This window comes from Corvus cornix, chromosome 2 (genome assembly GCF_000738735.6).
Source record: "Corvus cornix cornix isolate S_Up_H32 chromosome 2, ASM73873v5, whole genome shotgun sequence".
Classification (NCBI taxonomy): Eukaryota; Metazoa; Chordata; class Aves; order Passeriformes; family Corvidae; genus Corvus; species Corvus cornix.
The window spans coordinates 37163355-37179646 of record NC_046333.1 but is presented as its reverse complement, the minus strand read 5'-3'; positions in this window follow the sequence as shown (position 1 = coordinate 37179646).

Below are 16292 nucleotides of genomic sequence, written 5' to 3'. Positions count from 1 at the left end.
CACCCAAGCAGTAATTGGTTACACTTGTTTAAGAATATAATTGTACAAGCAGCCCACTTTTACTTAGCAGTCCTTCTTTCTCTTACTGAGGAATGACTCCGTTTCTTCAGAGCTGATTTGATTATGTGGATAAATCTTCTGTATTTCTGTGCATGAAGAAATGACTGCAATAATGCTGATAGAAGAAGAGAGTTGTGCATCAGTTGGCTAATGTTGCAGTGTAGTGTCAGTGAATGAAGGACAGCTGTACCATAATGAGACAAATAGTTCAGATGATTTTTTCCATTTTTGTATTTCAGGAAAATTTCTGGACACTGAAAATATCTCAAAGGGAATGGTCCCTGCTACTGTTAAATTTCTCACTTCTCTGTGTTGATTTTTAGTGGGGCTTGTATCTGGCCCTCATTATTGAATTAGTTTAGTACTGTTCTATTTAATAAGTGGTATGTTACCCATGAGTAAGCTACTTCTCCAAACTGCATCGGTTGCAGTTTGCAGCTTGCTAAAATCAGTCAGAGCAACAAGAGGGGGTTGACCTGGCCAAGTGTTACAGACTAAGAGTGTTTAAACATGTTTATATTAAAGTAAGGTCATTTATTATGCCCGATCTTATTTCGACATTTTGTGGGGCCTCAGAATAGCAAGGAGAAAGCAGAATAAATCTGGTTGGTTTCTGCAAATGAACTTGTTTGTGATGGCAAGAGGACCTTGGAGCTGTCGTAGAATGCCCCTGGGAGCACCTGTCCATGCATTGCTGTCACTGGAGGACTGACTTCCTCTGCTGTGCTTCTTCAGGAGAGAAGCCTGTTTGTCAGCTGCCTCAGGGACTGGAGGTGCAGGTGTTGGAGTTAGCTGTGGCTAAGCCTGAGCAGAAGCCCAAATAGCACTGGAAGACTGAAGATGTAAATGAGGAACTCTGCCCAGAGTCCTGGTATCTGTGTTTCTCTGGGGAGGGCTCTCTGTGTTACTGAGGTGTGGGAGGAATCCTGATGTTAACTGAGCTGCTTCTGCCTGGTTCTGGACCTCAGTACTATGGCAGCTGGATGTTTCAGCCTTGGCTAAGTCACTGAAGAAACAAAAAGATGTAACTCTCAGTTTTTGGTGGAGTCTGGAGATTCATGCAGTTGGGCCCTCTCAGAGCCCAGTTGTCTACGGGGCCACAGCAGCCCTTGGCAGCTTGTTCAACTTCTGATCTTTGTGGACTCTGTTTCAATGTTCTCCTCCAAACAGGACTGGCAGTTTGAGACCAGTGGCAGCATGCTTGTTGTGCTCCTAGTGTGTCTGCTCCATATTATCCCGTTTCCTAGGCACATATGTGGGGGTAGGAAGAGTTTTAAATGAGTATAGGCTGACCAAGAATTGTTCAAATACTTGGAGATCCTCCTTTACATTCACTTTGCCAACATCTTCCAACCAACATGTATCTCCCTATGGTGAGCATAAGGAGGCTATTTCTACAGATACCCAAACTCCTGGAAGCTGTGAGGGATGTTGGTGACATGGGAGGCCCTCCTTGAAGCAAGGCTACTGTTTCTCTATGGTCCTTGTGCCCAAGGCCTGCCTTACATGGGAAAGCAGTCTGTCTCAGCCTCTTGTCCTTTCATATCCTTGCTGTGCAGGAGGGCAAGCTTTCTTGTGCCTCTTCCAGGACTCATGTTTGATCCTGCTCTGGGAGCAGGCTGTCTGTGAACTGGGAAATTGATGACATGGTGGCCGTGACTGTAAGGGGACAGTCCCGGAGGGCAAACCAGAGTCTCTGAATTTTAGCATTTGAACAAAAGAGGTGTAGTTGAAGAGAATTGTATGAAAAGTTTTGCTGGTTACTTCACCAGGATCATGAGATGGGAATAAAGAAAGAGCAGTCCAGACTGAGCTGCTGTTCACACCATCTCAGAATGGGTTTCCATTCAGACCCCCCTATCTGCCCTATAGGAAACATTTTGAAACCATGCCCATGGCAATTGCAGTAGAAAGTTGAGTAACTGTGTGCAAGAGTCAGCTACGAGGAGGCCAGGAGAAGTTTAAGTGTTCCAAGGAGCGAGTGAACTGCAAAGAGGGGTGCCTAGATACATATTTATTAATATATCAGGATAATCAGCAGCTGAGGCTGTGACAGGCTGTGTTGCTATGCAGAACTTCCATCTTGTCATGCTTGGCTATTCCAGAGTTCATGACTCACACTTGACTAACCTAAAATTCCCTCCTAGACATGGGAGTGGCTGGGGAGAGACAAGGTCTCATGTTTTCAGGTGGGTGACAGGGTACTCCCACCAAGAGTGCTGTGACTGTGTCTGTTTGGGTCGTACATGGTCCCTGCAAAGAACCCATGATGATGAGACATTTGCTGTATGAGACAGGTTGTGTAATTTAAGCAGTGTCCCTGTGGCACAAACTTCTTGTTTCCTCTCCCTCACGTGTGAATGTGAATACCTACATGAACACAAGGCTGGAGACAGTTGAGCCTTTCAGATTTTCTGGAGAAGTCTGCACAGAGCAATAAGGCTATTCTAGTTTTGATTACAGGCAGTAAGAAACAAGTAGCTGAAAAGGTCAGGGTAAGCATTAGTTGGGACTGTACATGACATAGCAGAGTGATGAGAGATTAGTCATCTACAGGAGCAGAACAAGGAGTATGATCAACATGAACCCCACGGAAGTCAGGAAGGCAGTCTTCAATGAACTTGGAGTTAGGAAACCAGCTCGGCTAAATCACTCAACCTGGAGAAACAAACCTACAGGAGAGGAGAAAGTAAGTTAGCTTTTATGCTGGTTGTTAAGGCTGAGAATAAAAGTACAACAGAAGCATGTGAGAAAAAAATCAGAAAGACAAACATGAGATGAAATGCAACTAGCGAGCGAAATAAAACCCCCACATCACTCCAGAAGCCCATAAATTGTGTGTAATAGAAAGTGTACTCTCATTGTAAAGTGAGAAAACTAAAAGGTGTCAGGAATGCAGTACCTTCTAGATTTCACTATCTAAGGTAGTAAAATAAGGCAACTAATGCACTAGCCAGGTGCATTTTCAGTTAAGAAAAGGGTAGAATGTTTAAGCCATGTGTTTTCAAATGGACCCGAATTCTCTCTTTAACTATGTCCTAGAGTATTTAAAGCTCTTGCTAACAGAATCCCAGTGTCAATAATCAAAGTATTTGAGAAGTTATGGATGTTAGGTAGGATAGAGGGAGGCTGTAAAGTGACAAGCCTGGTAGAGAGAGAAAGGAGAAAAAAGGTATGACATTATTAAGCAAAATTATTTTTCTAGAAAAATATATTTGTACATTCCTGAAAAATAACATAGGGACGAGTAACTGGCAACAAACTCACATCTCAAAAATCTGATTGCCCATACAACCACATGACATACCTTATGGATAGAGAAGAGCTCTAGATGCAGTATGTCTTGATTTTCAGGGAACGTTTTATGTGCTTCCCATATGGAAATTAATAATGTGTGTTCCATGTTGGTCTGCAGCTAGGTGCATGCAATGTTTGTTGGAAAACCAGAGTTACAGAGTGGTTTTCTATCAAAATGGAAATGTGTATCAAGTTGGATTGCACAGATTCAGAATCTGGTGACCTGGATGCATGCTTATAAAAGGGAAAATGCTCATTGAATTCACATATGTATCAGGCTGGGAGGGAGTAGGTATGCTGGAGGGCAGGGACAAAATAAAAATTATCTTCAGTTAGAAATATGAAAAAAATGGGAAGTTCTTCAGCCAAAACAGATGCAGCCCTAGGCAGCAATAATCAGCTAGTAGGGGAAACTGATTAGGTAGAAATTCTGTACAATAATAACTCAGGATTTGAGTGGTCACAGACTGGGTGTGAGTCAACCATGTCTTATTATTGCAAAAAAAAGATAAGCATTCTGCTAGGATGTATTATGGGATTAGAGTTTGCAAGTCCTGGCAAGGAATTCTGCTTTGCTTAACAGTTGTAACGCTAGTTTTGAATGCTGCATGTGAAGAATGATGTGGACCACCTAAAGGGCAACCAGAATGTCAAGGGACCTAGAGGAAATAGTGAATTATTTCAGACTGGTTAATTAGGGAAGAGTAAGAGTAGGAGAATGACTATAGTCTGCAAGTATACGAGAAGTTACTGATGAGATGGGAATAACTTCTTTTCTCTGTCCACCAGGAGCAGAAATTGCAACCAGGATATTTTAGGTTAAACATTAGGAAAAATGTTTTTCAAGGATAGAGTACTGGAAAAAGGTTGCCAGTGCTATGATCGTAGTCTGTCATTGTCACTTTAGGAACAGGCTGTGTGCATCTCCTTCATAATCAGAAATTTAGGTGTAGTGAAGCTGTCAGTATGACTTTCTGAGGACCCTGAGGACTGTTTCAATTGTTTTAATGTCTTAGAATCATAGAATCACAGAAGAGTCTGGGTTGGAAGGGAACTTTAAAGGTTGTCTAGTCCAATCCCACTGCAGTGAGCAGGGACACCTTCCACTAGACCAAGTTGCTCAAAGCCCTGTCAACGTGAACTTGATCACGCCTAGAGATGGGGCATCCTCAGTTTCTCTGAGCAACCTGTTCCAGTATCTCACTACCCTCATCATAAGAAAGTTCATGCTTATATCAAATCTAAATCTTCCATCTTAAACTTTGAAAATGTTGCCCCTTCTTATATCACTATAGGTTTTGGTAAAAAGTGGATCCTGTCCACCAGTACACCCATTGTCTTGTCTCATGTCCTGGAGCCCATGCCACTCCATTTGATACTAGTTGAAGGTTTCAAACCAAAAAATCCTCCTCACAATCCTGCTCCTAGTTAAATTAATTTACCTATGAAACACAGTGCAACTTCTCTGGTGTAATCCTTCACCCTGTTGTGCAATGTTTTGGAGTTTTCTTTGTACATAAAACCACTTTTTTTTTTTTTTAAACCCTAAAGCATAAGTTGTAATACTCAACTGGTCAACAATCTCCAAGCACCTGCCATGAGTAAATACAGGAAGCCTCCTCTGGGTATTGTACTTGGTATCTAGTAAGCTCTGAACCTGAGAATTTCCAGTCATTTCTCTCGTGAAATAAGTTTATTGCAGGCTTTTTTGTTAAAAATTATTTTAATACCTCTGTACTTGAAATACGATAAATGTTTTCAACCCGATTCATCAAAACAACTGATTGTTTCTCACCCATGTTAGGTCCCAGTTATTTATGTAGACAACATGAGTAAAGAATACCTACTAGTAAAATCTTCTGCTTTGTATGTGTGAAGAAAACACTGAAAGCAATATTTACAGTCAGTCAACGTGTTTTGTTATAATTTAATTGTTGTTTCTTCTTTTGAGAGAAATGTTCTGTTTTGATAGTAAAGTATTAGGGTTCAATAAGGCAAAAAAAGAAATAGTTGTTATTCTGATTCTAGCTGGTAGAAAATACCAATAGTAACTAGTAGCAGAGTGGAAAATACTTTTCTCCTTGGAATTTGGCCTTTTCAACATAAAGATCACTTTTGTAAGGCAATGTCAAGATGAGTAACTGCTTAAGCTCAGTTTAAAGTACTTTTTTCTCCCCTACTTTGTAGCCTCTCTTGCTGGCCAGATTCAGCCTTATGAGGTTTTTTTCTTTTTTTAATTAGGGAATGCAGTGACAGAGAACCCAGTTATGTCTATGGTGTTTTAATTCACAAGAAATGTTCATAAACATTTCCCTGAAAAGAGAAAGAACCAAACGACACAAAGTATAATGTCTGCTTACAGTTTGTTCTTTCAACTTTCTCTTGGTGACATGTAACTACTGCTTCTCTTTGCTCTCCATGGCTTTTCTTCTGTTTGTTTACTGGGTGCTGATGACAGATGGATATGCACTGTCCTTCCTAAATACACTCAACCTTTGCATTCACATTCAAACCACAGTGCTACCCTTTATACCACATATCTTAGTTCCCACCCCAGACTTGTCATGTTTGTCTGTATTCCAGCCAGTATTTTTTGCTATGTCAGTTACTGATAAATAGACACAAAATTGGCATCATTAGATGATCCTATTCTGCCCACTATTTTCAGCAGTGCCCACAGAGCAAAGTCAATGGTTACTCCCAGAGACAGCAAATCTACAGGATGAATTTATATTAAACATGAAATATGTATTTCTGTAATTGTAGTGTTCAAATTGCTGCAGTATATAGCAGCATATATGCTGCATTTGTTTGTTGGGGTTTTTTCCTTCTGAATTAAAATATGCTATCATTTCTGAGAGAAGTGTATTCTTTCCCCCACTGGTATTTCCCACAGGACCTCAGGAGAGGGCTGGCTTTGAAAACTGCTGCTTCCCACAGCAGCAGAATGGTGCTGAACTGTTTCTCTGGGAAGCAAGCACCCCCAGAGCACAGCTTCTGCTGAGTCTTGAGCTAAGCAGGAGGAAAGGATAAATGGCTCTACTGCTCACAAGCCAGCCCTTTCCTTTCCTGGATGCTGTGAGTTTCTGTCTTCTTCCTGAGGTCCTAATCAGCTGTCCTGCAGCTACTATCACAGCTGCATGACCTGCCTTTTTGTTGGGCAGGGAGTGCCCATGGAGTTCAGACCTTGTCCAAAGGTGAGAAAACCTGTAATTTAACAGTGAAAGAAAGGCTCTTGTGAGTGGCAGAGCTGGTGCATCTGAAATGGAAGAAACTCCACTATTACAAAAAATGCCATCCATGAGTGTTCAAGGATTTAACAAGACAGTCTCTGAAATGGAGTAAAAATCTTTCAGGGAGGAAGAGAGTACAATTTTTTTGGTAACAGGTTGTGGAACAGGGTGATTCTTTCAGTGTTACCACATCTGTGGCTCAAGACAGCTGACTGTCACACCTCCAGGTAAGTTCCCTGGTGAACAAGTTCTTCAGCTGAACTGACTAGGCTCAGATGAGATGCCAACAGCAGCAGTGGTCACACCTTTTCATTAGATCATGTGTGCGATTCTGTGTAATGTAGGAGAGCTCTGTCACTGACCTAATTAGGATGAAAAGCAAATTGTAGTGGCTGCCTGCAAGACCTTGTGATGTCACTAAAAGTTTTACCATTGTACTTTTGTACCAACTTAACATATCATGACTTCAGTCTGCTTGTGCAGGAGCCCAATGAACTAGAGCTCTTATCAAGCTTCTGGGGTAAAACTGATCAAAAATAAAATACTGTACCAAAATCTGCTCTGAGTTATTTCATATTATAAATTTAACTCAGCTAACTAGCATGGAATTTCTTTTCAGTTGCATTGTTGCAACCAAGTGCACATCTTTTGTCTCACGTGTCTCCCAGCTTCAGAAATCTCTTAAATTTTTTTTGTTTTTCTTTAAGTTGTTTCACTAAAGCTTCTTTATCTTTTCTGCTGAATATACATTTGATTACTAAATTTAATGCTTCTCTTCACATGACCTATTTCTTTTCAGTCAGTGTTGTTGCTTGGATACGCTTTTCTACGTATCCAAGACACTTGGTTTCATCTTGCTTTTTTTTTTGTGCTTTGGGCAATACAAATGGATTGTTATTGAATATTCTTCTGGTTTTTAAATGTAGTTTGTTTGCCTGGCAACTTGGTTTCAGCAGAACTTTTGTCTTTGATTGCAGATCTGTGATTTTAAGTATAGTATACTCTGTGTAACATCAAACAGCTTACTATTCTTGCATTTCTTTACAATCAGTTACAAAAATGGCACAATTATACCAAGTAAAGGTCAATCACTGTGTAACTTATGAGAATACCAATATTTAGAGATAAACAGAGATATTCAATTTCATTTTTGTAGTGCTGTAGCTGCAGGTTATTTCCTGGAACACCTTACATGAATTCATCTTTTTGTTTTAGTCATGGGATAGGGAAAGTAAGTATAGCAAAGGAATAAATTCAAGCATTTTAATTGGGACTGAAGTATTTTTACTCCTGTATGGAGTTTTGCTTATGCCGTTTTGGAAAAGGTATAGTAGGCTAGGACAAGAAAAAGTTGAAGGAAGGGTGGCAGAGACTTTCAGAGGTAAAGAATAACTACCATGTGTGGAGGAGTTAAATAGTTTAGAATTCTTCGCCTAGAAAAGTGATGTGGAAAGTAGCACAAGAAAAATCTTTAAAGCAATGGATGGTATGGAAAGGTAAACAAGAAGCAAGCATTCACAAAACCTCACAACACAAGAATTAGAAGCATCCTGTAAATCATGGTATAGATGAAAAAAAATCATCAGGAGGTACTTTTTCATGTGACAGAAATAGTGGAATGTGGTGCTGTTGAAGACTGAGGGAGACAGAACTGTAGATATGGGAGTAGGCAGGGTAATGGGAGGTGTCTGTTGATTGGCATTGAAGATAGCGGCCGGAGACAAATCCTATCTCAGTCCTTCGGTCACTGATTGCTGGAAGCTGAAAAAGAACAACGAGAAGGTTCAGAGCATGTTGCTAGATTTTTGTATGGCTTGTATTCTGATTTATATAATGTACTGTCCAGCCTATGCTGCTGCATCTACACTGCTACTTGTAACTATGCTAATTGGATTAAACATAGCACACATTTACCTCCCTATGCTACAGCCATATCTTGATTTTGTTGTGGTAGGGTGTTTGGTCATGAAGAGCAATTCCAAAGAAAGGGGAAACTTTTAAAATTTACTCTTGTCAAAACATTCCATATGCTTACTGGTGTGTGGCTAAGTAATCATACTGATGTATTTATTTAATACTGTGTATTTTCTTTGTGAGCACACCCAAAGTTTCATTATGGTTTGTACTGCTGGAGAAATAACAGAAAGATGTATATATGAAGGTGTTACTGTAGGCTGTGCGAAAGAAAAAATTAATGCTTATGCTTGCTAATCAAACTGAGAAAAATGTATGCAACCGTGTCCTTGATGGGCAACTTCCTGTGTAGAGAACTGTTGGCTTTTGAGGCTGATGCAGAACACTAATCTCTCAAGAAGACAAAGTGCCCACCTAACTAGATAAGCAAAAAGCTAAATAAGCTGCTTAAACATATCTGTCTAGTACCATTTTCACTGCTGCGTGGTGTACCTCTCCTGTACTCCCACTGTTGTGTCAGAACGGTGCAGGTCTGTCTTCAGTCTTGTGGTGTCTCTGCCAGCCGTCTGTAGAGATCTTTGATACCCAAGGGTGTGTCAAGTGGCACTAGATCATGCAGATAATCTCTGAGTGGCAGCTGAAAGGTCGCCTGGGGAGCTCTGGCTGACACTCCTTCAGGTAACAGGAGTGTGGAGGAACTTATCTGGGGAACCAGTTCTTCACCTAGATGTGTCAGCACTGATGTGCAGCCCCAAAAATATAAACATTTATACTTCAGCTACATGGGCTGAACTTAGTGGAGTCAAGACAAATAAATCACATTAAAAAACCATGTATGTATGAGTTACGTAAGAACAGACTCCACACTGTATAGAGTGCAATACTGGATACTTTACTTGGATTCAATTTTTATTTGATTTTGGTGTCTAGTATGGAAGAAGCTTGAGTAAAGGTCAGTTAAATGCTAAGGTATTGTTTCTTCTGGTCTTTTAAGGAACTATAATTTTTTTACAAATTTCCTCCTTATTCAAATATGTTCAAATGATGTTGAATTTGTCCTATACCAAACATGTACATTTAAAATAACAAATAAATGTATATGGCTTTTGAAATTAAAACACCCCAAACTGGTGAAGTGCCTTTATTACCCACTGTATGCCTCAGAAAATTGAATGATGTCACAGTGAATAAATCAATAATTAAATGTAATCATCCCATGACAAACAAATAAAAAAATTAACAAAACAACAACTACAGATCTATATGACATAATCAAGGAAGACAGTAATATAAAATATAAGCTGTAAAATGTCCATAAAATATAATTTAAATTACATTGTGCAAATAATATTGCATCTTACCATAAGATCTGTATTTTTTTAATCAATGTTAACATTTTTGGGAAACTTAAACATGTTTTTTTTCTTCATATTTATCATACAACATTACTCTGGTCGTACAACAAAATCCCATGAGAATATTGAGATCTCCTCAAAGACCATTTAACTAAGTGGGGCACAAATATTGTCCATTGAAGGCAAAATACCTTTGAATTTAAGGTCCTACTTTAAAAAGCCAGAGAGGGATGTATGTTTGATTACTTTGCTAATGATTAAGGAAAAAAAACAATGCATTTGGTAACTCAGTAGTGCTTATTAACAGGTGCCTAAGCAACGGATATGTACAATCACAGTATATGCTTTGACTTCTGAAGAAAGACAACATGTCTTTCTTCTGGCTAGATGCCGCTGGTATCTATAGTATTCCTGCCTGCTAGGTCAGTGCTGCCAAGCGGATCGTCACCTTCAGTGCAGGATACTGTTACTGACACCATCTAATACTGCCAGTGCCCATCTTAATTCTGCCATTGACCAATCTCCCTTCTTTTAAGAGCGTTAAATGCCCAGAATGTTTTAGATCAGAGTGTTTCAAACCTAGGTTAGTGTGAGTTTCCAACTTCTCTGACTTGGTAAAGCTCTGCAGCTGCACACATTCTCAGCCATTTCAGAGTACACAACTGTATTAAGCTGAAACTAGCCCAGAATAGCCTGTTCTACCAGTTGTTGCACAGATCCATATTTCCAGACATACAGAGATCCTCAATTCAGCAGGTCCTGCCTATCTGATGTGGCAAACCATCCCTCTGAACATATTGTTATATACCACTAAGGGCAGCTTTTGAACCCTTACCACCAGCCCTTTATAAGTGCTTGAGGGGATGTCTTGATTGCCTGTGTTACTTGCGCACTTACACTGGCATGGTGACTACTTGTGGACACCTGAAACCATCTCACTTAGTCTGGAGGTGGGATTTCAGTTCAGACAAGCTGGTTCAGCTAGGGGACAGGACCAGCCCGCCTTCTTACTCTTGTTAGCAACATGTCAGCTTCAGAGTGACAACATAAATGGGTGCTGACAGCCCCTCAGTATTTCCCAGCACTTCCAGAGTGTCCAGAAGAGCAGTCAAGTTCTCTCACAGTTAAGTGAGAAAGAACCATGCTGCTGCATGGATTTCATAAAGCAATAGATGAATCCTTCCACACCTGCACACTGGCCTTCACCACCTCATTCCCTGCCGTAGTCCAGGGAACTGGTGTTACTAGTGTAGCACTGCAGCTTCTCTCAGAGCCACCAGTCCCAGGCACCTGGGATGAAGCTGTCGCTGTCTCTTTGAGCCAGGAAAGGTATGTCTCTGCCTGTACTGCTGGTCCATGCTGTTGTGTGTGCCTGCCCTGGGGGCCTGCCTACCTTATGTGCCTCAAGGGTAGTGTGTTCTTGCCACACAGCTCAGTATGTCCAGGGTGTGCAGCGTACGGGCCTACACAGAAGAGAGAAGCCTTCATCTGCTGACTCGGTGTAGAGCCTCCATGCACCCCAGTACTGCAGTAACATACAAAGCTTCATGCTCCCATGAGTTCTAGGGCCTTGCATGCAATACTAGTGAGACTCACTCTGACTCACATACAGTCATACACCCACTCATACCTAGACTGGACTGACTGAGATTGTCTGTACCCAGACACCTGACACCCTCCTTAAATCTGAAGTGAACACAGACTCCTGGTTATATAACATAATACCAAAGTAAAACATTATTTTTCCTGAAAAGGGAAGAAACCCCAAATGGAACTTGCATTCTATACTCTGTTTTTAGTGCATGACTTCAGATCCCCCAGGCAAAAGATTTTTAAGGGCAACATTAATTGCTGATCTTTTTTTGACTTGTACTTGACATTTGACATTATGAATGGAGAATTCTTCAATTTAATGTTTTGCTTAGTTTATTTCACTGTAGTACCAGCACAAGGGAGCACTCCCTTCTGCAACTTAAAACAGGGCAAATACTACACTTTTCTGCCATTCCCTCTTGACAAACACTAGACATCTGCTTCAGAAGGAACTGAGAACAGAAATAGAATTTCTGTTTTCTACCTCATTGCATTTCTAATTGCTGATTGGAGATGATTTTTACTAAAATAAAATCTTCTTAAAATTAGGTTTGCTATATCTGAGTGTGCTTCAAATCAGATTATAGAATTATAGACTACAGAAATAAAAGAGAAATTGAAAGACCTTGATAAAATCAAGATTCTTCTGTACAGACTCATAGTACTCATAGATTTTAAGTGAACCACTTGATACTAAGAAAGATAATATTCTAGTCTCTAATTAGTTGGAATTTTTATAAAATATCTTTAACATTACAAATATTTTGTATCTGGTATTCTTGAATGTATGACTATAGCAGACAGGTCAAGTTAAACATTTTTTCAGATTCACTTTGAGTGCCTTGTGTTCCCCCGAAGTGCCAGAAGATATCATATATCTTTATTACCCTATGCTCTGAACATTTGATGACAGCACTGGGACCCACGTGAATGCAGATGTTGAAAAACTACCTGACTTTGCATTCAAGGAACTAGCTGGATACCAAAAGTACATGCTGAACTAGATCAGCACATGCAGTCTTTTAACAATAGCATATGCTCACCTCCTAGTTCTGTCAGTACTTTTCTTGTCAGTACGCTGTAGAAGAGATCACAGCAAAAGACTTTCTCTTTTGACTCATCCTATTTTTCTTTAATAGCTAGTCTTACTTCAGTGATTGCTAAAATGTTTCACTGAATATTTCAAATGGTGCTATTTTCATTCGTTCAATTTTTTTTTCTTGGCGTTGTTGGTTTCTAAGGGGACAAGTCCCCAGATGATCCCATTTACATTTTGATAAAAAAATTAAGAGTGATTTATTCAAGGCTTGCAATTTTTATTTCTGTTTTGAAGTCTTTGGTGAGTAAATGCCTGTATGCATCAATCTGGGGTCATCTGAGAATGAAGGCGAAGATATGTGTCTGAGTATGTAGATGTAGTATGTAAAACTAGACTGACATCAGTAATAATGACAAATTTGGGCCCATAGAAATAACAATTAATAGCAATAGGATATCTGTAGTTTAATGGATTTAACTGGTTTTTTCATTTTCCAAGCAATGGTGAGAACAGTCAAATAAACAGGTGTACAATTCATACTAGGGGATAGTAGTTAAACAAAGAAATTATATGCAGACTTGGAAATGTATCTTACAGTGCAACAATGCGTACTGCAGGAAAGGAAAACAGATGTCAGAGTCTTTAGATTTAAAACTGTTGGACAGCTGTCAGATCTATGATCGCTTTGCCAGCAGTGTGCCAGTGCTACAGCCCTTGCCTAACTATGTAAGTGAATGTATTTCCCATGAGAAATCAGTTTATGACAGTGTGAAGAATCGGGTAGAAAAACCTACAGAACTCATCTTTTCATAATCAAGAGCTCCATAAAAAAACAGTTTCCAAGTTATGCTTCAAGTTACTTAAAAATTAGACTAAAAGGGATTGTATAGAGGTGTGGCATTTGCAATCAATATAGATAACTTCATGAAGTTGTCTGTAAGAACACATTAAATAGTTCACAAAGCACAATAAAACCCACCATGTACATATCTGATGTCATTTGGAATGGCTGATGGTGTTCCTTCTCTTTTCGTTTGCCTTAAAGCCCCATGCTGTGCTTGTCCAACAGCTGAATTCAGGCAGAAGAGCTGAAAGACAACTGGAATCATTAACTTCTTCAGCCCTCCTACAGCAATTCCCATTCATAATTCAGAGCCTTCAGCACAGGACATTATCATGTCGTTATCTTCACTGAGTGTTACTTTGAAGGTAGTGGCTCGAAGGACTTTTACTGAATAACAAATCCCTGAACTTGACTTGCCAAAACCTTGTTCAAGCTCTTTCAGCTTTTTAGAATAATCTTCCTTCAGTTCCTAAATCCAGGCAGAGATATTATTAAAACATGTATTTGAAGAGCACAAAAGGCTGAAAGGCTGCATCAGGTAGTATAGTCAGGGATTGCTTCTGTGAGGCACAGCCCCAAGCATGGCATCATGGCTACTGATGAATCCAGACTGCGTATTTTGTTAGAATGTGTTAAATTATGCTATCTAGTAGACCATAGTAATTAACCAGTTAACTATGCAGTACTGTTTCTAGCCATGCACTAAACAGATAAACCAAGTATTTTCTGCCCAGGTGGAATGATAGACACTGTCCTCTATAATACTAAATATGCAAAGAAAAGAAAATTAAAATTTAAATATACAAAATGTACAGCTTTTTTGTTGTCGCTGTTGCTGTTTTGGCAGAACATGATAAATGCAGCCTTTACAATTGATTAAGTCTTCAGATGAGAGAGAAAAAAAAAGGTGTCATATGTAAGTCACTGAATGAAGGCAGTACAATAGAATGTATTGAAAATTCCAGTAATGAGTTACTTCTGAATAGACCAGTGATCATAGGATATAGGATGCTATTCCACAGCAGGTGGATGGTGAAGTCTAGTAAACGACATTCTTTTCGGAATGAAGGGTAGTGAATAGAAACAGAAGGCCATATAGGTTAATCAGAAGCACTGTAACCTCAGTAACCTCATGGCTCTATTTGTCTAAATGCAGCAAAATTCAGCGGTTTTGCTCCTGACACTATCACAATGATGTTAACTGGACCCCAGTGGTTAATTGTGAAGTTTTTACATGAATTCATATATTATTTTGACAAATTCAGGGAGGCTCTGTAAGCCAAGATTCTAGCTCACCATTTGGGATATCCTAAACATTGACACATGCATCTCAAAAGAAAATCAGAACGGATGCATTGTTTTCAAGCTTCTGGGATGAAATTTTGAAACACTTCTTCATGTACAGTAAAATTACTGGCTTTATTCACTTTCCCAAAACATAAATCACTTGGCTTGCTGGATCTCCCTCATCATCATCCAGCTGTGCGGGCTACTCTTAATACTGAGAAAATAAACATAGAATCATTTAGGTTAAAAAAGACCTCTAAGATCATTGAGTCCAGCTGTTAACCCAGCAATGCAAAGTCCATCACTAAACCATGTCCCCAAGTGCCCCATCTACACGGCTTTAAAATACCTCCAGGGATGGTGACTCAACCACTTTCCTGGGCAGCCTGTTCCAAGCCTTGACAAATCTTTCAGTGAAGAAATTTTTCCTCATACCCAAACTAAATCTCCCCTGGTGCAACTTGAGGCCATATTCTCTTGTCCTACTGCTAGCTGTCCGGAAGAAAAGGCCAACCCCCACCTGGCTTCACACTCCTTTCAGGTGGTTGCAGAGAGTGATAAGGTCTCCTTTGAGTCTCCTTTTCTCCAGGCTAAACAATCCCTGATCCCTCAGCCGCTCCTCATAGGAGTTATGATCTAGTCCTTGCACCAGCTTCATTGCCATTCTCTGGACTTGCTCCAGCACCTCTTCCTTGGAATGTCTTCCTTGGAGTGAGTGGCTTAGAACTAGACATAGGACTTGAGGTGCAGCCTCTACAGTGCAAAGTCCAGGGGGAGATCACTGCCCTATTCCTGCTAATCATACTATTTCTGATACAAGCTAGGATGCTGTTGGCCTTGATAACTTTAAATTTATTTTTCTTCACATATAAATGATGAATAACATCTTACACATGTTTTATCTTTTACTTGCTCCTCCTGGGTAATAATTTGAGAATGGTTTCTCTCACTTCTTTCAGACTTAGGCAGGGTGATCCTCCTCTTTTTATGTTGTTTCCATTTTGTTTGACAGGGCAGGGCTTTTTGTTCCCTGATGATCTTATTTGGAAATAGATACCTAAGTTAAAACTAGATGTTTCCAATCAGATGGACACAATGTGAAATGGAAGAGATGTGTCTTCCATGTACCTTACAGATTACAATCAATCAGCTTCATTGCTCAGTATTTATGAATCAAAACTTCCATACTTTGACACAAGCAATACTTGTACTGCCTGAACACATGTGAAAATTTCTGTCAGGATGTAAAAATTCTGCCAGGTGTGACCCAAAAAATAATTTACCCTCTATTACCGCAGGCCTAGGCCCTAGGGTACATCACTGTGTCCCGCAGCCGTAGGGAGGAGGAGGAGAGAAGATCCAGCAGGCAGGAATTGTGCAGCAAGATTTATTTATTTAATTATTTTACAAACTGTTTATAGACTTTTTTCTTCATAGTCCAATTGGACAAGGATCAGCCACCCCTTGGGGGTGATTGGCTAAAAACCTAAAACATCCATTTTCAAAATATTTTTCTACTGTACCATAAACAAGACTTTTCAAGGTTGCAGGTGGCTTGGTTGTTTACATAACTCTGCTACTTCTTCTGTGAGAGAGAAAAGTCTCTCACGGACTTAGAAAATAGCAAGAAAATCCTTGCTAGCAGCATTTTCATATATACAACCCTCCAT